The sequence below is a fragment of the Erpetoichthys calabaricus genome, chromosome 18 (genome assembly GCF_900747795.2).
Source record: "Erpetoichthys calabaricus chromosome 18, fErpCal1.3, whole genome shotgun sequence".
In the NCBI taxonomy this organism is placed as follows: Eukaryota; Metazoa; Chordata; class Cladistia; order Polypteriformes; family Polypteridae; genus Erpetoichthys; species Erpetoichthys calabaricus.
This window is the reverse complement of record NC_041411.2, coordinates 15,941,771-15,966,371: the sequence shown is the minus strand read 5'-3', so window position 1 is coordinate 15,966,371 and position 24,601 is coordinate 15,941,771.

Below are 24,601 nucleotides of genomic sequence, written 5' to 3'. Positions count from 1 at the left end.
CCAATCGGGCTCAGAATTAAAAGATAAAGAGTAAAAGACAAAGTAGAACTTCATAAAGACGTTCATGCTATACACATGCAGAGCAAGTTAGAGATAATGAAAGCAGTGGAATTCGAAAAGTTTAAAAAAAAAATGTTAGCGCAATACACATGTTGAGAAAGTTAAAGAATATGAAAGTAGGAAAATTAGAAAGTATAAAAAAAGAAAGTAAAGATCACAGTAGTGCAAACAAATGGAAATTATTACTCAAAAAAGGGAAAATAATCACCACGGACCAGGTGTCAAAGCGAGGTCAGAAATAAAAGACAGAGTAGAAAACAAAGTAAAACGTCATAAAGAGGTTAAAAAACAAGGGGGCCAGACACATGCAGAGCAGGTTAGAGATAATGAAAACTGGAATTCAAAAGACTAAAAAAAAACGTAGGCGCGATACACATGCTGAGCAAGATACAGAATATGAAAACAGAAAAAAACGACAGTGTCAGGCAGTAAACATCGCATTAGCACAAAAAAAGAGAAATTATTACTCAGAGAAATAACGAAAAGGCAAATAGAGATTGAATATGTGGACATAAGTGATATGTCAGAAGTATGTAAATATTGTAAAGCTTTGAAGTTTAAGTCAGAGAATTTCAAAAATGGGGTTTACCTCACATGCATTTATTGGTTACTTTGCAAAAAAAAAATATTAACTGCTGCTGATGTAGATCATTTTGTCTGTGCTGAAATTCCAAACAGAGAAACCTATTCTGAATTATGGTACAAAGTCATTAAACACATGTCTCATTGACCTCATTTAAAAGATTCAGCATATTGGGACTCCAAAGATTCCAAATATTGTTTTTACAGAAGTTCTGAAATAAAAGTGAAACTAATGAAATAGCAACAATTCAAAGAAAAAAAAAATCTTAAAAGTGTGTATCCAGAAAACCAAACACAGGGGTTAGCGAGCGAAGCGAGCAGGGGGCGAAGCCTCCTAGTATATTATAAAACTATGTACTGTAGTTTACTTTAGTTCTGACAGATGATGCCACATTATCATACATAATTATTTTCATCCATCCCTCCCCACTATGAATTGTTTCTCTTGACAAATTCAGATACAGCATAATATGTTCATCAGTTGATGCACATGCAGTGGTATGTTACAACAGGAAAGTGTCCCTGGATTCAAAGTGCAGTATTAAGTGCAAAATGATGTCAAAGCAACAATTGAAAAAATAAAAACAATGCATAAAATAAATTTTTAAAGAAAAATTAATTATGGAAAAAAATATTTAGAAGGAACTTATATAATTTGAACAAACAGAAGAACCAGACAGAGACAACCTTGTATGGGATTCCAGTAGAGCACACTCATGTGCAGTTGCTCTGCTGTAATTCATGAGGAGAACTGGTCCAATAGTCAAAAGACTGCAATGGGGCGTGCAGTATCACTTTAGTAAATTTCTTCCTAACATTCAATATCTATCTATCTATCTATCTATCTATCTATCTATCTATCTATCTATCTATCTATCTATCTATCTATCTATCTATCTATCTATCTATCTATCTGTAAACTTGAAACTCTTAAAATTATTCACGGACTGAAAAAAGGCAATGCTTGTTAACAATGCACACCTACCTAAGCTTTGATACCTGCCATTATAAGGTGACAATATGCTTTAGTGCTGATTAAGCTACAACCATGTGGTGAATAAATAGCTGGATGGAGGAACTGCAGCCATTACTGCCTTTGGTACTTCAACATTTAAACAAATATTACACAGAATAGAAGTGTTTTGTTTTTGTTTTTTTTTTCTAAACCACTTTCCAGCATTCTCAAACAAGTGGCAAGCATGGAAAAAAAAGTGAAGACTAAAACTGAAAACAAAACACAGAGGGAGAGGAGAAAGCAAAGATATATTACATCAGCAGCTAGGGCACAAAATCCAGGGGATGAAGCATGCAATTTACATGAAAGAGGAGAGTATGCAATTAAGCCATCCATTTCCCTACTACGATATAATTGGCTTTCAAGTCTGCAAGTTGACTTTTCCACAATGGAATTTTGAAAAGTGGGAGCAACAGCAATGAGTGACTGACCATTATTGGTGATAGGGCACTGGGATATGGTGTTGGCTGTTTGTAGGTCTTCTATCTCAGAGCTGCTTGTTCAGGTTTGACTGTTTAGTCTTTTTATTGCAGACCATTAAAGCTGGAAAGTAGCATGTCTAACTGTTTTAGGCTGTTTTGGTTTTCAGAAAACTTTTTCTGCTGCAAAAGTTTCCTCTAAATATATAATAAAACACTCTTCCTCTTTTTAAAATACTTTATCTTAGATTCTTCTGTGTTATCTGGAAGCTCAAATGTGGACATGAAGTGCCAGGGTTCTAGATTTTAAAGGCAGGATGGTAAAGTTCACATTAGGTAAATCTTTTCCAAAAACAAACATTCAGAAGGCAAATTGAGAGAGAGAAAGAAAATTATCTACTTCAGGGTTTCTCAACCTTTATTTTCATAACAGTTTTAATCGCGCCCCCCTAATGTTTTTTTGAAACCCTAATAAAATGTATTCCTATATTTTTTGCTGATGATACACCGCTACAAGTTTACAATTTCCCTATGAATAGCGAAATTACGCCACATATGGCAACATTCACGTCCCCTTTTTTGTTACAGTTTTATAACCACTGATCTACTTCATCATTTAGATAGATAGATAGATAGATAGATAGATAGATAGATAGATAGATAGATAGATAGATAGATAGATAGATAGATAGATAGATAGATAGATAGATAGATAGATACTTTATTAATCCCAAGGGGAAATTCACATACTCCAGCAGCAGCATACTGATAAAGAACAATATTAAAGAGTGATAACAATGCAGGTATACAGACAGTAAATAAATTTGTATAATTTTAATGTTTACCCCCCCCCGGGTGGAATTGAAGAGTCGCATAGTGTGGGAGAGGAACGATCTCCTCAGTCTGTCAGTGGAGCAGGACATTGACAGCAGTCTGTCACTGAAGCTGCTCCTCTGTCTGGAGATGATACTGTTTAGTGGATGCAGTGGATTCTCCATTATTGACAGGAGCCTGCTCAGTGCCGGTCGCTCTGCCACGGATGTCAAACTGTCCAGCTCTGTGCCTACAATAGAGCCTGCCTTCCTCACCAGTTTGTCCAGGCGTGAGGCGTCCCTCTTCTTTATGCTGCTTCCCCAGCAGACCACTGCGTAGAAGAGGGTGCTCGCCACAACCGTCTGATAGAACATCTGCAGCATCTTATTGCAGATGTTGAAGGACGCCAGCCTTCTGTCCTTTGTTACACAGAGCATCAGTATTGGCAGTCCAGTCCAATTTATCATCCAGCTGCACTCCCAGGTATTTATAGGTTTGCACCCTCTGCGCACAGTCACCTCTGATGATCATGGGGTCCATGAGGGGCCTGGTCCTCCTAAAATCCACCACCAGCTCCTTGGTTTTGCTGGTGTTCAGTTGTAGGTGGTTTGAGTCGCACCATTTAACAAAGTCCTTGATTAAGTTCCTATACTCCTCTTCCTGCCCATTCCTGATGCAGCCCACGATAGCATTGTCGTCAGCGAACTTTTGCACGTGGTAGGACTCCGAGTTGTATTGGAAGTCCGATGTATATAGGCTGAACAGGACCGGAGAAAGTACAGTCCCCTGCGGCGCTCCTGTGTTGCTGACCACAATGTCAGACCTACAGTACCAGAGACGCACGTACTGAGGTCTGTCTGTAAGATAGTCCACAATCCATGCCACCAGGTATGAATCTACTCCCATCTCTGTCAGCTTGTCCCTAAGGAGCATATGTTGGATGGTGTTGAATGGCGCTAGAGAAGTCTAGAAACATAATTCTTACAGCACCACTGCCTCTGTCCAAGTGGGAGAGGGATCAGTGTAGCATGTAGACCATGTACAATATTTCCATCACCACTCTGGTTATCCTTATTTCATCTTCTCTTCTTCATTCAACTTAACATAGCTTGCTAAACCAAATTTACTCTTTATATCCTTAGCTGTCATTCCAAATTCTGCGCAATGTAGATTTGCCCTTCTCTTAAACTACTAACCTATCATGTCATACTATATCCAGTTTATCCATACCCAACACTACGTAATTGTGAGAAATTGTCAGTTTCACCACTATTAAAGTGTCAGATTCTGCCTATGAAAATCTGATTGATTTCTCCCTTTATGTCTCTGCATGCCTTGCCTCATATTCCCTATATACTACCTCAATATCCCTTCATATTCCATTCTGTCTTACCTACTATGACCCTTGGTCCATAGACATTCGGTATCTATTCAAGTTGGCCATGTATGTTGAATATTTGTTATGATCCTTGCACCTGCATCTATTACAACCATTCATAACCTTCTCTGTCTCCTTCTCTCTCCATACCCAAATATACAAGTCCCAGTTTCTCCATTATGGTCTCATGCTGGTCCAGATTAATCCTATTCAACTACCATCATCTATATGTATTACAGCCACTGAAGCATCTGCCAACCTCTCAATACTTTTAAATACTCTATGTTTCCACTACATGCTCCCCTGAAGTATTCAAATGTCACCCCCTGATCTCCAAACCAAAGTCTCTCCATGGTAATCTTAGGTTTGATTGACCTATAATAATCCCTCATAATCCCTCTATGCTTCTTCATTACCTCTAATGCCTCTCAATATTATCCTCAGCCACTCATTTCCTTACATACCTATAATAACTCCTAATCCCCATGCATACAAAGTTCTATTACAAATACTACTCAGATCCTATCATAGCTCATTGGTACTTATGCTAGACCTTCATATTTATAATAATTTATCATGCCCTTTCATATTTGTCTTTAGTTTTCTTATTTGTACTAGAAATACATTTGTTCTACCATATATATCCAAGTTATTACTTCAATATATATATAGTCAGTGTTTCCATATTTTCCATAACTCTTCAAAAACTTATTTATAAATTTTGCTCCCTTGAGGCATTCTGTTCCTACAAAACAAAACCTCTCTATACTAATCCCATACTTCTTGTATTGATTAAATCCCCTCATGCTCCTCTATAAGTCTCCCTGTTTGTCAATATCTATCACACTCATGCCTATCCTCTCAAACCCCATATGGCTCTTACAGCCACTCTGTAACGTTTATAAACCTTCATGCCTGGCCATACAAATCCTAACCCTAAACCCCATCGTCTGCCACACCATTGCTCATACCCCACTGTGCCCAAAACACACAAAAGCATTGTTTTCATTCATCACCCCCTACATCGAACTAACTTCCTTCTCCTCCTCACCTTGTTGCCTAAACTCCTCTGCTATTTCAAAGAGAAACTCATTTTAATCTCTTTGCTTTAAACTAACAAGTTGAGTGCAAAGAGGGATATAAGCATAGGAGCCCGGGGACTGCTCTGCTTCACACCTCAAAATCAATTTAAGGGCTATGCTGCTTGAAAGCTGCTATTATTAAAGCCTAATTCTTCTGATGCTTGGGATGATGGTCAATTTGGTTTGTCAGTTCAAAAAAAATCTTTTGCTGCTCAACACCCTGCAATTCTGACAGTTTAAGAGAAAAAGAGCAGATTCCTGCCGAGCAGCATGGACTGACGAGAGAACATGATGTCAAGACTTGAAGGCTTGACCCACCCGCTTCCTGAAATCATTTATTATTAAAAGTGACAGTTAAACACAGGTGTTTTTTGTAAAGGTGGGGCACTGTTGTCGGTTTGAAAGCCGCTTTCCAGAATGAAATGCTTAATCACAACAAAGACTGTGTCATTTTCCTGCAGCGTGTGAAGCAAAGGCAAGAGATGCACCATTTTCATGTTCTTTTCTGCCAGTCTATGTTAAAGAATGTAGGAAGCATATTATTTGAATAAATGTATAACCTCCCAGCCAAGCCACTTATAGTATGTAAAGTCTATGGAGCACAAATTTAAATTTCAGCGTGTTTTGCTCAAAGCACCTTATTAGAGATTAATTAGGGATTAATTATTGTGTTTGTGTTAAGACAATTCAGACTTTTGGAAATATGGCCTTTAAATTGGCCAACAAATCTGGAGCCTTGGCAGGCTATTAAATTATGTTGGTCAAGAACAGCATGGTAGTGCAGTGGTCAGGATTCCTGCCCCTTAGCTCAGAGATTTGAAACCTGGCTCAGTCACTGTCTATGTATAGTTAATACATTCTGCCAATATGAATATTCTCCAGGTATTTTAGCTTACTTCTGTGTCCCAAATAGCTGATGTATATAGTATATATAGTAAATAAGTTTTTTTCCATGTGTGCCCAGAAATGGACTAGCAAGGTTTAATTTCTGGTTTGACTCCAGTGTTGTTGTAACAGTCTCTGGCTTTCTCGAACCATGCAATTCAATAAGTAGGTTTGGAAAATAAATAACAAACTAATGCTAAAAAGTGATGAGGTGAGATAACCAATGAAAATGTTTAGTGGATTTGAAAATAAGTGAATAATTTTACGGAAGAAAAGGCAACAGCACATAATAAAACAACAGAAAGAATGGTAAGACATTCAACAGGAGAAAAAAATATCAATAATTTTGCAAAAGTCAGCCCTGAAAGATTCTTTCAGTATTTTAGCAATAGAAGAATGCTCAAGGAGGAGGTGATATGTATTAATAATGAAATAGGAGAAATTACTGTATGTATATAGGTAAATTAATACAAAATACTTTTCATTTTTATTTTCCTAAAACATTTTACAATGAAAAAGTCAGTAACATACAAATTGCTACAAAATTAATTAATTAATTAATTAATTAATTAATTAAATAAGTGAAAACATTAGCTAGAATTAGATAAGATTTTCCTAGGGTCTTCAGGGAAACTAGAAATGAGTCTTTGCAACTTGTTACAAAGTTTGGAAATTCGTAGGAAATGGAAACTAGTAAATAATGATATAAAAATGAGATTGTCATGAAACTGACTGCTAATTGCTAGTTAAATTATGTCAGATATAAAATAATGTAAGTAGTTAATGAACTACAGATAAATCTGAAACTACTGTATGCATGCATGTCTATATAGATCAGGTTTGTTTGAAGATAAGAGTTTCTTTGCTTCTAATTGTGAAGCTACAAATTAACAAAGGTTATTCTTAAGTTGTAATGCATGTGTCAGGTCACATCTGAAATACTGTGGGCACTTTTGATCCTGCTAAAAAAACAGCAAAAAAATTCCAGAGAGATCTACTAGACAAATTCCAAGCCTGAAGTATATGAGGTATGAGGAAAGGATGAAAGAACTGCAATTGCAAGGTTACATAAGGGAAATTACCGGTGGAGTGAGTCGCCTATTGCTTTGAAATCAGTTCTTTGAGAAGAACACAAGAACAAAGATGGCAGATGGATAAAGGTAAATTTCATACAAATGTTAGAAAATATTGTTCACATAGTGAAGTGTACACAAAGGAATAAATTGGCAAGTAGCTTATGTGAGAGTCAGTGGTGAAACTAGAATTTAATGAGTCTTTCTGTTAAACCCCCCCCCCCCCCATTTAAGTGATTAATATTAAATTAATTCCTTTTAAAAATGACCACCATCAATGAAATATGTCACACATATAGGCTATATAAAAGATCAATAGTCTCATTTAAGCAGTCATTGCTGGTCCCCCAACCTCATGAACCCCAGTGCAACAACATACAGTATATTTACATAACCAAATCATATTATGTGATATTATCTACTGTTAAATTCTGCTCCGTACTTCTAAAGTTTTTATTATTATACTGTATTGAGGATTTGTTCTGTTCTGTGTATGGTATTGTATTGTATTGTATTGACCCCCTTCTTTTTGACACCCACTGCACGCCCAACCTACCTGGAAAGGGGTCTCTCTCTTTGAACTGCCTTTCCCAAGGTTTCTTCCATTTTTTCCCTACAAGGGTTTTTTTGGGAGTCTTTCCTTGTCTTCTTAGACAGTCAAGGATGGGGTGCTGTCAAGAGACAGGGCCTGTTAAAGCCCATTGCGGCACTTCTTGTGTGATTTTGGGCTATACAAAAATAAATTGTATTGTATTGTATTGTATTTATGCCACTGTTGAGAGTAGCTCCTTGGGGACCTTCATATATCAACTGTATGTTATTTTGGAGATATTACACCTTTCTTGGAAAAAAACCCCATTATTTCTTATTTTCTTATGTGAATTGAATGTTAGATATTCACCTGTTTTCTGAACCCATTGATCACAACACAGAGTCTCTAGTAGTCAAAGCCTATTCCAGCATCAAACTGGGACACCCAAACAAGACCAAAGCAGACAAACCACCTAAACCTTGTATGTGTTCTAAAGAAAACAAGAGAATTGGACAAAACCTAGTACGTTGATTACGCACAGACAGTGACCCAACCAATCAAACATGGGCCTCAGGAGCTATATACACATACAGTACTACATTTTAAAATACAGTACTTCAAACTAATTTATTAATACATTAATCAATACTTTAAACTGAATCGAAGATATCTGTAAATATAAACATACTTTTCTGTAGCATCTGACTGTTTCAAGCAGCAGGTAATCGTAATTCAGGCAGAAAGTGTTTGCTTCTGGCTAAGGTGTAGAATTTATAACCTCAGGTTGACAGACCCTGTAGTTGCTAATGTAAAGCACTAAGATCATATGATTACTTGTTCATTTTCCACCAGTGCTCACACTGTACAAACATGTAAGTAGTTGAACTCTATATGTAAAGTGCCTTGGGCAAGTATTTACAGTTAAAGGAGGCTGCATGAAATAAAATTGGTTAATTGTTTGGTGTTCACAGGTTCACCGTCCATCCATTATCAAGTAGCCTTTATCTCAAATAGCACTTTTAACAGACTGTACCAGAATAGCAATTGTTCTAGGTGCTTTTCATCATATTTGTCCTATCACAGGTACTGTACAGAGCAAAAAAAAGCATTTTATGGTAGCAGATTTACAAAGTACAATAAAAATGAAACACAGCAATCACAAATACAAAGGTTGCTTTGGCAGATACCAGCAAGACCTATAAAGTATATGCAACAACTTTTAGCAGCGTATTCCATCAAAAAGAGCTTCATAGATCAAATCTGAGTACAAAATGAAACTGGAAGGGTGGCATTGTGATACAGTGTTTAAAACAGCAGCCTCACAAATCCCATGTTTGGTCAACGTCTATGTAGTTTATTCAATCTTCACCATGCCTAAATGGGTTTTCATCTGGGTACTTTGACTTTCATCTTAGATTCCTAAATTTGTGCATTTCAGGTTGGTTGATGATTCAAAATTGGCTCTGTGTGAGTGAACCTTGTGAGGGGCTGGCATTAAGTCTGGGACTGGGTTCTGCTTTGCACCTGGTGCGTCTGGAAAACACTCCTACAGTCCCGAATTAGGCAAAGATGTTTAAGAATATTATGTTATGAACAGGCTCTGCATTGGTCTGTTGTGGTGAAAAAGGAGTTGAGCCATAAGACAAAGCTCTCAATTTACCGGTCAATCTATGTTCCTACCCTCACCTATGGTCATGAGCTGTGGGTAGTGACTGAAAGAACAAGATCGCAAATACAAGCGGCTGAAATGAGTTTCCTCCACAGGGTGTCTGGGCTTTCCCTTAAAGATAGGGTGAGAAGCTCAGTCATCCGGGAGGAGCTCAGAGTGGAGCCACTGCTTCTCCGCATCAAGAGGAGTCAGATGAGGTGACTCGGGCATCTGATCGGGATGCCTCCTGGACGCCTCCCTGGTGAGGTGTTCCGGGCACATCTAACCGGGAGGAGGCCCTGGGGAAGACCCAGGACAAGCTGGAGGGACTATGTCTCTCGACAGGCCTGGGAACACCTCTGGATTCCCTCGGAAGAGCTAGAAGAAGTGGCAGGGGAGAGGGAAGTCTGGGCATCTCTGCTCAAGCTGCTGCCCCCGCGACTCGATCTCGGATAAGCGGAAGAGGATGGATGGATGGATGTTATGAACATAGAAAGAACATACATGTGTCAGTTCTCAGCACTGAAATAATGTCTAATCCTGAGTAGCCTCTCTCAACCATTTTCAAACAAATACATCCTTCCATCCTCAATGGCACCCACTAAAACCAGCAATATATTCTGGCAGCATTGGACACAAAGAAGAAAGCAGCCTTGTACAAGATGTTATTTAATTGCAGCACATATACACATTCCTGGTCACTTATAAAGAACCAATTTAAAATCACCAATTAACCTAACAGTCAACCCACAGGGAATTAGTGGATTATCTGTACAAAAATACATTCAGACTACATGAAATAAAAAAGAAACATACACATTATACATACATAGTGACCAGGTCGAATTTGACGTAAGACGCCAAGAAATGCTTCCATTGATACTACTAAACTAATGAAAATGATAAATAAAAAATTCATCCATCTATATGTTTTCAAGTCCACTTGATATAGCTAAGAGTCATGAGGCTGGAGCTTATCCCAACAGTTTCAGACACAAGACAGGAAACAGGAACCAGTCCTGTGCAAGGCTCCAGAGAACCATCCACTCTCAAAGGGCTCATTCACGGGCGGACATCCATGCTGATCTAAATTATAGTTGACAGCTAACCTAAAACATTTGTCTTTGAAATATAGAAGGTCTGAATACATGGGGAAAAACATGGAGAGAACATTCAAAATCCACAGAGACCACACCAGGATTTACACTCAGTGTCCTGGAGCTGTGAGGTAGGAGTACTAACTACTTTCATATAATACTGGTTGGCTGAATAGAGGAGCAACAACCCAGAATCCATCCGTATGTTTGTTTTCTCACTTGATTATCAACTTTGGGCATAGTGAACTAATTTTAGGGCTAATTCAAAATCCCTAGTAAACGTAATTTGTGTGTCTTTGGAGTGTTCAAAGAAAATTGGAGCACCTTGTGAAAGTTCATAATGAGAATGCACAGACTTCACACAAACAGAGACCATGCTGAGCTTTGATTACAGATTTCTGGAGTTTCTTCATGATCATGCTGTCCCCTAATACGAAATGCAACTTTTAGTACAATCACACAGCAATAAATAAATATTAGGAGTTGGAAGGTGTTCTAGGATGTCCAGTGTTCTACCCCACTGATTCTTGTGTAGAAGCTGAAGGGTTTTGATCAGTATCAAGAGGAGGAATTTGATGTGATATAATATCTGACCTTCCTTTCTTCTGCCACTCCCTTGATGGTTCACTTCTCTTTTTTTCTTCTCCAGTCTCTTTCCTCCCATTACCTCGTTGTCCTTTCAACTTCTCTGTTTCTATCCCATTGGTGCCCCATTTTCTCACCATATTTTTTTCCTTCCTTTGATCTCACTGTCTTCTACGTCCTGTTCCCTTTTCCCTAAGACTTTACACCAGCAGGGGACTTTTCACCTGCCTCCTCACTTTCCCCCACGTCTCATTCCCTCTCAATTGCCCATCTAGTAGTTTCACTGTGAAACAGAAGTGCAATGTACATGCAGGCTGAGACTATTTCATACCGTTTAAATGTCAGGCCCAGACTTCAAATGAAAAAAAAAAATTGAGAAAATCTTACATTCACAAAACCCCAGAGTAAAAAAATTCGAACTAAAGTGCCTATTATTAACAGCAATATAACACATCCAGCCCCAGGTGACTTGCCAACTGTGTATGTGTATTTTTTTCTCTTTTTTCCCCTTTTTTTGAAAAACACAAAACCAGCTGTCTGTAGAATCGCATGGATCCTGATTCGAAAAAGCTGACAAATTGAAGCCCAGAGGGCCTGTCTATCCCAATGCCAGAGGCCTCTCGCTCCACTATTAACACCTCTGTTCAAACTGCAAATGACTGCAATTGGTTGCTGTGGCAATGCACTTACCTCCTGTCTTCTGTCATGTTAATCCAGGAGAGAGAGAATTAAATAAATAAATGTGAAAAGTTTTTGAAACCAATAGAGGCACTTTACACCACCACGTGAAAAGATGGGATTTGGGGAATTAAGTGCCTGCTGGATAATCAAAAACAAAGAGGGCAAACCTACTTCCTGCTGGGCTGCCTATTCAGGAAGGTAATTGGTTCCCCCAGTGCCATCAGCGACTTTATTTGACACAATACTTTTTGCGGTACTGAGTGGATAAAATTAAAGGGAGGGAGGTTGGGGAGAGGTGGAGGTAAAGAAAGGAGCGAGTCAGGTACAGTTGATTGATCTGTTAGTGAGTCAGCTGAAGAGATCCATTTATTTTCTGTGTTCCTTTTAGTATTAAAGGATCTGGGTGACAGAATCTGTCCCAACAGCATGAGAAATTTAAGTAGGAACTACACCAGGATGGGACACCAGTCCATCACAAGGCACAGACACAACTGAGTTAACATAAACATTTCAGCAATGTGGGACAAAATTACCTGTTGAAATTCCACACAAACACTTACTGTTCTTGCCAGCTCCATGTAGACAGTATGGGAGTTGAACCCTAGTTCTTCTAGCTGTGAAGCGGCAGCAGCAGTAACACCATTGTGCTGCCCCAGACATTCATTCATCAATCCATTTTAAGTACTCTTAATCTAATCAGAATCACATGATGAACAGAACATATGCCAACAGAAACGCAAATAAAGCTTTCACAATATATATGTTTTTGCAGGCAGTGCTTTTATCCAAAGTAACTTACAAACCCAAAATAAATAATATCTTCTGTATTTCTATATCTATGCAGTGGAAATACGGCTTGCTGAGTGAATAATTGAGGATCACACCGAGATGGAAATTGAACTGTTGAATGCTGTTGCCACCAGTGTACTATTCTGGAGACAAATGGGCCAACTTGATAGGGCATCAACACAGACTAACCTGCTATCTTTACACCACTCTGAAGTAAGTATTCAGTACATATCATTGTTGCCTAATGATGAACAAGGCCATCAATCAGTAAATTAATTTTTTCTTCAGACTGGCTAGCTATGTTCCATCTTTCTGACAGTTTTCTTTCATGGATTTTAATTTTTTATAGTTTATTTCATAGAGAGTGGGTGGCATGGTGGCACAGTGGTTAGCACTGCCACCTTATGGACCCATTGATTTGAATCCCGTGCCTGGTCACTATCTGTATGATGTTAGTATATTCTTTCTTTGTCTCTATGGGTTTTCCTCTGGATACTACAGTTTTCCTCCCATACTGTATTCCAAACATGGGAGTCAAAATTGGCCAAGTGTGGTATGTGCATGATGTCTTGTGATTTACTGGTGTCTCATCAAGGGTTGTCTCCTTTTTGACACGAGATAGGCTCTGACCCTCTTGTATTAAGCTTGCTTGAGAATGCTATGTGCTGAAATGAGCGGTATTCCAGAGCTAATCAATGTCTAGACAAATAAGTTTTACATTTTTCTCCTCTGCTGTTAGTTGCTCATACATTTTGTCGGCTGGGGCCGCATGACACCGTTTTAACCAAAGTTTCTGAATCTCTTGATTACTGTTTATTTAACTTGATATGTGTGTTTACGTATGCAAATATATTACAGATATTAGCTTTATCATTGCAATGTTATTTAAACTACTGAAAATGACTGGCCTTGTCACACTTAGTGATCATGTGCCGACCTTCCTGTGTTATATATGTCAATCAGTTTAGTTGTGTCATTGGCCTCCAAAGAAAATCTGTCATACAGGGCTAACATGTTAGAACTTAAGTTGGCAGTAAATTAGAAGGAACTAGTTGGCTATTTAGATGCTATTATATGGATATATTATTTCAAAAAATAAAATCCAGCCTTATTTAACTTTTTAATTCTTCACAGTCTTCTCTCTAGGGCTGCATCAGCCTGTTCTGATCCTAACAACCATCCATTTCTACTTCTTTTTGACTGACTGCCAGTGACTACTACAGATGGCAGCATTATGTACGCAGCTCCGCTTAAAGCAGGTGCCATTCCAAATTAAGAGCTTTGTGCGGAATTGTAGGTGACTGCTTGATTAAATATTCTATGGATATATTGGTTTTACATTTTCAATAGCACCTAGCACCTTTATGCATTTTAAACAAGAGTAGTGAGGGACGGTTCGTAGAATATTATTCTTAATTTCTGTACCCATCTTTTGTATTTACTTTGTCCTAGTCAGTATCAAGGTAAATTTATCCTATCATGAATGAATGTAACCAAGTAATCAGTGTTGTGCGGGATACCCACATGCTGATCTTGCATCCTGAGTTAACAGGGACAATGGAATGTTGAAGGTAATTCACTTGAAAACATGGGGTATATACAAAGTATACACAGAAGGCACCAGCCAGGAATCCAAGTGCTGGGTGGACGTAAGACTACATGCTGAACCACTGTTCTTAAATTTTATATTTTTCCTTCCTTTCAGATAGAAGTAATAAGATCAGTGGCAGATGTTAGTGAGAACATCTTGTAGTCTAACTTAATGTTGTAGCTAAGGGAAAACATAACATTGATAATATTCTTTTAATATTTGTTTTCTAATAACTGTAAAAGAAAACAGAACATGTGAAATTGTATGAAGCAGCACAACGTTGTAAGTAATGTTTTAAAAAGTGAATCATTATTTGTATTTTGTGAGTAGAATAGTTCACAGCAAAGACCTTTCTGCTTGGCAAAAAAGGCTGTTTCTTTACAGTTAAAGTCAGGCACATCACAGTTCTATTCCCAATTAATTTAAAGCTTTGTATTATTGTATTCAGTCTCTTTTGCTCGATTGTGCTACTGTACAAAGAAAACACTTGATTCTTTTTTATGTGCTTAATCTTTAGTCTGACATTGTGGCTAAAAAATGTCAGAAATCACAATCACTTCCCCAGCTGAAGGTTTCCAATAAAGAGTGTCCCACAGGTCATTTTCCATCAGTACCTTCAATTATGATGCAACGATTTTTGTTCTTTTATTTCCAATTTTTCTTCTACTATTGTAAAGGAAAATTGATCTGAAAGTAATTAATTCAACCTGTTCATTTTTACTCTGTTGTTATAAGCCTACCTAATCCACTCTTGTGTCTGCAATTAAACTAAATAGAAATAATAGGGTTAAACAAGTGTTGCCTGTCAGTGTTTGACAGTTAATCATGTGGTCTGTATGTAGACATGTTACAAATTTGATTTATTAAATTATATCTTTACAATTTTAATATCTTTTTTCATTTTTGTGCACATCTTTTGTGCAGTTTTTCATTCATTGCTGCTAGTGTCAACATGCAACCACATGCACATGCTTTTGTTAAAATTTATCAAAATCAAAATTTGAGTTCTTAATGGACATTTTTATCACACCATAAGAGTAGTTGCTGTGCTGAATGGTTTAATATTACTTTAGTTTAATTGTCCTTCCTAGAGCACTGGAAATGGTATGTATCAGAAAAATGTGTTTCGGTTACATGCTTCAGAACTGTTATGTCTCTTACATGGAAAACTTTGAAACCTATATGATAAGTTTGTAGACCTTCACCTTGAATGGGGGCATTTGTTCAGGTTTGATAGTATATTGCTTGGACCACTTAGTGACATGTTACAATGTTGATTTATTTAATATTGTAATATTTGTCTTGAATTTTTTGTCATTTTGTTTTTAGCATCATCATGTGAATTATGTGAATATTGTGAATTCCCCCTTGGGATTAATAAAGTATCTATCTATCTATCTATCTATCTATCTATCTATCTATCTATCTATCTATCTATCTATCTATCTATCTATCTATCTATCATTATGATAGTTTAAATTATCCTGCATACACTGTAAATCAATCCAGAACATATGAACTAAGCAAAGAATTAAATGATTTGTATTAAAGAACATTATGAGTGATGCAGCCTAGGTTTAGTGAAATAGTTTTTAGTGTTCAGGATTCAAAGTTGAGTAGCTGAAGCTATCAATTGTAATAGTCAATTTTATATATAAGGAACAGTACAATAGACATGAAGCCAGAAATATGAACAGAAAGAAACCAGACACCATTTATAGAAACATGAAGTAGTGAGACCTTAATGGATGATGATACAGAAAAATAAGACATACAAAAGTCAATAAAAAGCAATCTGAAAAGGTATGATTTTTATCAACCCTAAAGCAAGAGAATTGATTGAACTTGATTGAGCACATGTGATGCTTATGAGCACAAACAAATTCAAAAAGGGACCATTTTAGCAAAAGCTCAGTCACTCTCAATATTGTATCTTGTCTTGGGCACACCAAAAGAGATACAACTGTTGGTATAAGATGTCACCTTTACACATAGAACATGGGACATTAATGAGGTAACTATTCCAGAGAAGTTATTGTAATTTACTTTAGCAACATTTACAAGGGTCATTGATGGTATGTACACATGACATCTCTAGGTTGGGGCAGAGTCAAAGGGAGGAGGAGAGAAAGTCATGAAAGTTGCATAAAAGGCCTTTGACTACTGTAATCTGAAGATCTGCAAGTTCACCTTACTACACCGTATGCTTTGAGGATTTAATACATTTTATTTTATATTACAACATCTTTAACTTTGATAAAGAAGAACTCTCTTAATTTCATATTTAATGGATTCTGAAGGTTATAGGGTCATTATTGTCACAAGCACAATAAACTGCTCAAAAAATTAAAGGAACACTTTGAAAACACATCAGACCTCAATGGGAAAAATCCTGCTGGATATCTCTACTGATATGGACTGGGTAATGTGTTAGGAATGAAAGGATACCACGTCGTTTGATGGAAATGAAAATTATCAACCTACAGAGGGCTGAATTCAAAGACACCCCGAAAATCAAGGTGAAAAAATGCGGCAAGCTAGACCATTTTACCAAACTTTCATTGCAGCAACTCCAAATCATACTCAGTAGCTTGTATTGCCCCCACGTATTTGTATGCATGCCTGACAACGTCGGGGTTGCATGCTCCTAATGAGACGATGGATGGTGTTCTGGGGTACCTCTTCCCAGATCTGGACCAGGGCATCACTGAGCTCCTGGGCAGTCTGAGGTGCAACCTGGTGGCATCAGATGAACTGAAACAATGTCCCAGAGGTATTCTATTGGATTTAGGTCAGGCAAGTGTGGGGGCCAGTTAATGGTATCAATTACTTCATCCTCCAAGAACTGCATATATACTCTCGCCACATGAGGCCGGGCATTGTTGTGCACCAGGAGGAACCCAGGACCTACTGTACCAGCAAAGGGTCTGACAATGGGTCCAAGGATTTCATCCCGATACCTAATGACAGTCAAGGTGCCGTTGTCTAGCCCGTAGAGGTCTGTGTGTCCCTCCATGGATATGCCTTCCCAGACTTTCACTGACCCCCTAACAAACCGGTCATGCTGAACGATGTTACAGGCAGCATAACATTCTCCATGGCTTCTCCAGACCCTTTCACGTCTGTCACATGTGCTCAGGGTGAACCTGCTCTCATCTGTGAAAAGCACAGGGTGCCAGTGGTGGACCTGCCAATTCTGGTATTCTATGGCAAATTCCAATCAAGCTCCACAGTACCGGGCAGTGAGCACAGGGCCCACTAGAGGACATCGGTCCCTCAGGTCACCCTCATGAAGTCTGTTTCTGATTGTTTGGTCAGAGACATTCACACCAGTGGCCTGATGGAGGCCATTTTGTAGGGCTTTGCCAGTGGTCATCCTGTTCCTCCTTGCCCAAGGGAGCAGATACCGGACCTGCTGATGGGTTAGGACCTTCTACAGCCTTGTCCAGCTCTCTTAGAGTAACTGTCTGTCTACTGGAATCTCCTCCATGCCCTTGAGACTGTGCTGGGAGACACAGCAAACCTTCTGGAAATGGCATGTATTGATGTGCCATCCTGGAGAAGTTGGACTGACTACCTGTGCAACTTCCGCAGGGTCCAGGTATTGCCTCATGCTACCAGTAGTGACACTGACCGTAGCCAAAAGCAAAAGTAGTGAAAAAACAGTCAGAAAAGGTGAGGAGGGGAAAAATGTCAGTGGCCTCCACCTGTTAAACCATTCCTGTTTTGAGGGTTGTCTCATTGTTGCCCCTCTAGTGCACCTGTTGTTTCTTTCATTAACACCAAAGCAGCTGAAACTGATTAACAACCCCCTCTGCTACTTAACTGACCAAATCAATATGCCAGAAGTTTCATTGACTTGATGCTATACTCTGATTAAAAGTGTTCCTTTAATTTCTTTGAGCAGTATACTTGTGTCTGTTGGTGAACATGCATTAGTGAGTGCAATTACTGTACCTTGAAATGTCTACCTTGTGTACCTGAAAAATTCTCATAACAGAGTTTACAAACCCATCTACCGTTATAAGAGACATTATGTTTCAGTCAAATGCTCATGATGCTAAGCTATACGACACTTTCCAGAATTGACACGTTCACATTGATTTGCACTTTAAAGTAAAGGTTTAATAGCTCATTGGCATGATACAGTGTCAAACCATTCTGGGCTTTAAAGGTTTATTGATGTATTTATTAGTTTATTTTCCAAGTTACACCTCACTGATTTCCCCAAAAATCTCCATTCGGCACCCACGTCTGGTCTCTCTGTCATCACACCAATGAGTTTTTACCTCCATTTTATCCCAAATTCTAGACTAAAAAGGCCTGTGGAAGGCTTAAGCCTTTAAACCTCAATGGGGAATCATCCAGTTAACTTCTAAGACCACTACTTGACAGTGGCATTTAGCACATGAAGGAGGTGCTACACCCAAGAGTGACTGTTTGTTAAGGTACAAGAACCCTGTGGCAGATTTAGGGCTGCCTAGTCAATGTTTGGGTAGTATGAGCCTTTCTTTCTAATGTAAAATGTCTCTGCTGGCCTCCTGTTTATTTGTCACTGACTTTAACTGTCTCTCTGACACACTTGGAATATTTGCTTCATGAGCACAGCCTGTAGCAGCAAAGTATTCTATATCAGAGGACTCTGTTTGGTTTGAAGTGTTAGTTTCCCCCACCTTTCCTTCTGTGTCATGTTCAGTTGTACCTTTGACTGATGCCATTTTTACCAATTTGGTAACAACTCATGCAGAAAGATTATCAAAAGCAATTTAAAAGTCATGTCTTGTTAATTTAGAGTACAGTTTAATTGAAGATCTCAGTAACCAGAGGGACTTGTCAAACTAGAAGACACAGGAGGCCAGAAAGGAACTTGAACTGGAGAAACATAGCCTTAAGTTAAATTCTCCCTGGCTCAAGACGACAAAATTAAAAAGCAACATAGTATATCATTACTATAAATAGGATTTAAAACAGAATTTCCCAGGGAATGAGACATTGTAATGAGCAGGAACCAATCAGGGAAACACCACATAATAAGCATGAGCCAATCAGAGTGCAATTAGTTTTCAGAAATCTGCGTTTTCACCCATCCTCATTACAATGCTGAGGCTGCATTTTCAGAAGTATATGGCTGAGGAGAGAATGTACAGAAGTCTCAGTTTTTGGGAGTTGTAAATATCAGGGTAGTGTGGACAAGAGGCAAAAACTAAGACTAATAATTGTGATTTTAAATTAAAATGTGGTTAAGTGGACAGGGGTCCAAGGGGGGAAAAACATTTTAACACAGCAGGCAGAGCAGACCTGTTCATAAAAAGTCCATGATGCAAATCCAAGTCAGGGACCTACTCCATTCTCACTCAGGAGCATTGCCTCCCTGAAATCATGTATGAACAAACTGGTTAGCTATCCTTTGGTACCTATAAGGTGGTTTAGAAAGTCTCCTTACTTTTTGTAGTGCTTTTCATAGTCTTCTTTACAAATCACAAAGACTACTAAGGACAGCAGTAAAGTGCACTAAACATAACATCTTTCCTGAGGAAGGGGCCTGAGTTGCCTTGACAGCTTGCATATTGTAATCTTTTTAGTTAGCCAATAAAATGTGTCATTTTGCTTGGCTTTTCTCTACATTCATAATGGCTAACATGGTACAACACCCTAGTACTATAAACATTCCAGGAAATGATAAACTTTAACCTCTTCCATATGATAACAAACCACTTTCCTTCAGCTTGTTCCTTATGATAGCAAAGCACCGTTATCTCTCTTAAGAAAGAATTAAAAATAAGAAAATGTTTGACCAGCACCTTTACAAGGCCATAAATGGCTATTGTTATATACCTGATAACATGAACCACAAAGAAGTTGGCTCACAAATCTGAGCATATTGTATAACAGTGTTTGGTAACTGACCCCAAAACAATCAAAAATTTTGTGATCTGTGAATTTCTAACGATGACACAAAGGCTAGGTAAATCATGAACCCTTTTAGAACAAATCAACCATGACCTTTTGATGAAGCAGATAAACACAGCGAGGTTTAAGGCAGCTATTTCTCCAGTACAGCTACCAAAAAAAAGAAAAACAACAATAAAAAACACAACACTTGAACAACTCATTTTTGGTGTTAAAGTGGACAGGCTAAATAAAGCAAGAAAGGCCCATGAATGAATGACTCTCATTTCAAACTCTCCTGGCCTTTGATATAAGAGTCCAAGGCAGCAGGCAGCGTTTGTGGTCAAAGTTGCTGAGGAAAGATTGGATGATTAATTGTCATGGCAACCTGTCCCTCAGTTAATAATAGCAGGAGATAAGGAGATATAGAGGCACCTATGCACAGGATCAGAGTGGGGCCTTTTTAAACACGTTGCTGTAAATTACCAGGATTGTCGCTGTGTGTGTAGTAAAACCGGCCGCGCATACCAAATGAGAGGTTAAGCGTGTCCCCAAAGTAATTAGAACCAATTGTTGAGGTATTTAGCAATTAGTGGATTAACTTTAATGAGTCTCACCTGCACAAGTTGCCATGGTAATGGTTTTAGATGGCAGTTTAGAAAGGGAACAAATGATAAGAATGACACAGGAGCGCTCATATATTATTTTTGGTTGAAGCATCAAGGGAAATTGGACACAGCAGCATTTCTAACAAGGGGCTTCATTTTACACAAAGGATCCAAGATGAAAATAAATCCTAAAAATTAAGCTGTAAGGCATTGCACAGTGAAAAGTGACCATGGTTTCTGCTGCCCATATCTTAGAAGTGGGGTCATCTGCCTTAAAGGTACATCCAACTGTTTACATGGCTATGTATTTATTTATATGAAGCTTTCATCCTATATGAGTAACAATTCAAATATTTCTAAAATGAGTGCTGGGTAGGGTACATCTCTTGCTTAGATAGGGACCGAACAGGAACTTGGTGATACACACTGTTTAAAACAAAAAAATAACAAAAACAAAAGAATACAATTTAATAGACACACGCATAACTTCTTACCTGTACTGTATGTGGTGGGCCATACAGAGCCTTCCAAAGACAACTGTAGATATTTACTGTCAGATTGCTTGAATAAATTCAATGAATATATAACATTAAAAACTTTGTGAGACAATAAATAACATTGACCTTTGCCTGAGGCTGCACAATAGTGCTACTTCCTCACAGCTTCTGAAACATAGGTTTAAATCTCTCTCTGGTACTTTAGTTTCATCACACATCCCAGTGATGTGCAGATTTTGGATGATTGGCAGTCCTAAGCTGGCCTGGTACAAGTGATAGTGGGGCATTTGAATCAGTGCCCCCAGCCATGGCTAGTTATGCTTTACACACTATATCAATTATGTAGTATCTATCTATCTATCTATCTATCTATCTATCTATCTATCTATCTATCTATCTATCTATCTATCTATCTATTGTGGGATATGGCCAGCCATTCATCCCAGCCAATACCCCCAGGCTGCTAGATGGAGCCCCCCTTGCAACGTTCAGATGCCCCGAATTCCAGCAGGGCATCATGGACTATGGAGTTTTAATACACAGCCCTGCTGGATAACGTCGGGGTCGCTAGGGAACGCTGCAGGGAGACACAGAAAGAAAAGAAGTTTTTACCTGACCCGGAAGTGATAGAAGTCACATGGACTGAGGGACAGAAACACTTCCGGGTCACGGACTATAAAGGACTCTGGGAAATCCCAGACGGATGAGCCGAGTTGGGAGGCAGGGTGGCTAAGCGTCTGGGAGTGGAGGATTGAGTATTGTTTATTGTAGTGATTATTGATTTATTAAGTATTGTGGAGAGGAGGGTGCTTTGTACACTTATTTATAATAATAAATATTATTATTGGACTTTTATCTGGTGTCTGACGTCTGGTCTGAGGGTTCAAGGGGTCACAGGGATCCTTAAACTGTCATACTATCTATCTATCTGTTATGTGGAACCTTTCCTGTCAATCTGTTTATCTATCTATTCTATCTTATATGGTGTCTGTCATATGTCTCTAAGATAAATATACTGCTACATAGCTAGATAACTTTGACATTTCACCTACAAAGCTGAAAAAGCACTTTTTGTGAGATACTTGTTAGAAAGTATAAATTTATGAACTACTCATTTGACCCACACTGAGCAGGAACCAGTGGTAATAGAGACAGTATTATTTTTAGGACATCAAAAAGGATTTACATATACCCCTTTCTATTTTCCAAAATTAAAATTTTTATACCTGACATAAAAATAGATTACATCTTTTTTAAATGGGAATACATGTTTTAAAGAACAAAATACTAACAATGTTTCATATGTTATATAGCAAACACATCATTTCTATCATTTTCTCTTATCTAATGTTCATGAAGGAAGAAGTGCTGCTTAATTTTCTATTCAGCCAGTGAAACTAAAATTATCTTAGGAAGAATTCTAGTGATCACAAGAGGGACACCTGCTTCCTCTTACACATTGGTAAATAACAGAGGGAAAAAAACTGGGAGAATATTTCATTGCAAGAAAATATTTACAGTATAAAGAATGCAATACTTAGAGAATAACTAATCCCGTTCATTTATAATTATGTAATTCTTTTGTAATTCTAAAAAAGTAGGAATTAAACACTAGCACCTTTACATACTGAGAAACCAATATAGAATTAAACTGCTTATATATTGCCTTGCCGTGCATGCCATGTACAAATAATGACTCTAAAAATAATGATCTGGTAAATACAGAACTATTCATTGAACATAATCTGGTTATATACAGGCTACTGCTGCACATTCACATTTATAAATCCCTGACCCGCCTGTACTTTTCAAATTCATAATATGATATTTGTGGCTGAACGGTGTCCTTCAGTGTTGTGATGCCCCATTTACATGTTAATGGTAGATCACCCTCTCTATTAGAAAAAAAACTACATAATGTTTTCACCCTTTAACGTTCGACTTCAGGCAGCCCCAATCTCCCTTTAAGTGCCTCACCTTCTACTGTGGTGTTGTAGAAGTCTACATGGTAAGATTCCAGTTGAGTCTGCCTATCCTGACTGTTTTAGAGGGTCAAGTACAGTAGGAGTGTATTCTGTGTTGTCATGTCATTCACAGTCACAGCTCACACGTGATACACCTCTCTGTCTGCAATGTGGATATGATAAGGACGCTAAGTGTTGGTTGAGTGGATGCCAAGTGGTGACATTTACGAATGACTCTGGCCTTTTGCATCACAAACTATGAAATCTGTACATACATTAGGACTGTTACTTTGAGGGTAATGTGGGCTTGTTGAGTGTGACTTAATTCACATGCATTAGCAAGGGTCTCATGCATGTAACAGAAACAGTTTAAGGTGTGCCATTTCCGGAGAACACTGCCTTCAGTTTGAGCATCAGAGCTGTTGATGGTGTGTTGTAAATGTTCTCCACTTCATACTTTCTGACCATGATGTAATAGTCTTTCTTAATCCAGGTGAACCTGCTACCATCATCTTTAATGATCTGCTAGCAATCTTAAGGCTAAGAGTGGACAAGTGGAACATACTGTAGTGTCACTTGTTTTTATTTTTCCTTACCCAGGTAACTGACAGATGATTTTATGATGTAATCTCTGCTTGGAGCAAGATGTCATTCATCTACAATACCCTTAGTCTCCATTTCCAAAATTATGCCCTGGCCTAATCTCCCCTCAGCATAAGTAAATCTTATTCTGTGTGGTTTTACTGAACACCCTGCTTCATTCTCACTTCATGCATGGATTTCTTCAGTTTTTATCACCCACAAAAAGGCAGATGTATATGGTACATGCCTCCTTCTGTTGTCTTGGGTGACAGTGATACTTGGGTAACATGCCTGAAACAGAATTGTTTTTGTTCTTTGAGAAAATGACTATGAGATGGCATTTATAAAGCTGAATGAGCATTACTGGTGTTCTTGGAAGGACGATTGTTGGCAGTTTGCACATGATTTTGATTTAAATTTCAATATACTGTATTCTTATTAAGCACATTTCCAGTTGTGCACCCAGCATGCTATACAGTAATTGCATATACAGTATAATATAAAAAATGAAATGCACCATAAACAGAAAACATGGACAGAGAAACTTTATGCAATATGTACAAAATATGTATTTGCAGGATGGTTTTAAGCTTAAATCCTAATTGTCCCTGGTTAACTACATTTTGAAAAGCATTCTAAATGCAAATGAAGACATGATGGACTCATGGTGATGGTCATTTTCCAGAAAAATATGACAGTCCTTGATGTACTGGTATAATTCTCAATCTGAGCATAGTTAATTTTAGTATTTATGAAGAACCTAACACCAAAATTTGATACACTTACTTTAAGTCATAATTCCTTATTGAGGTCATAAGAGGTTAATCATTG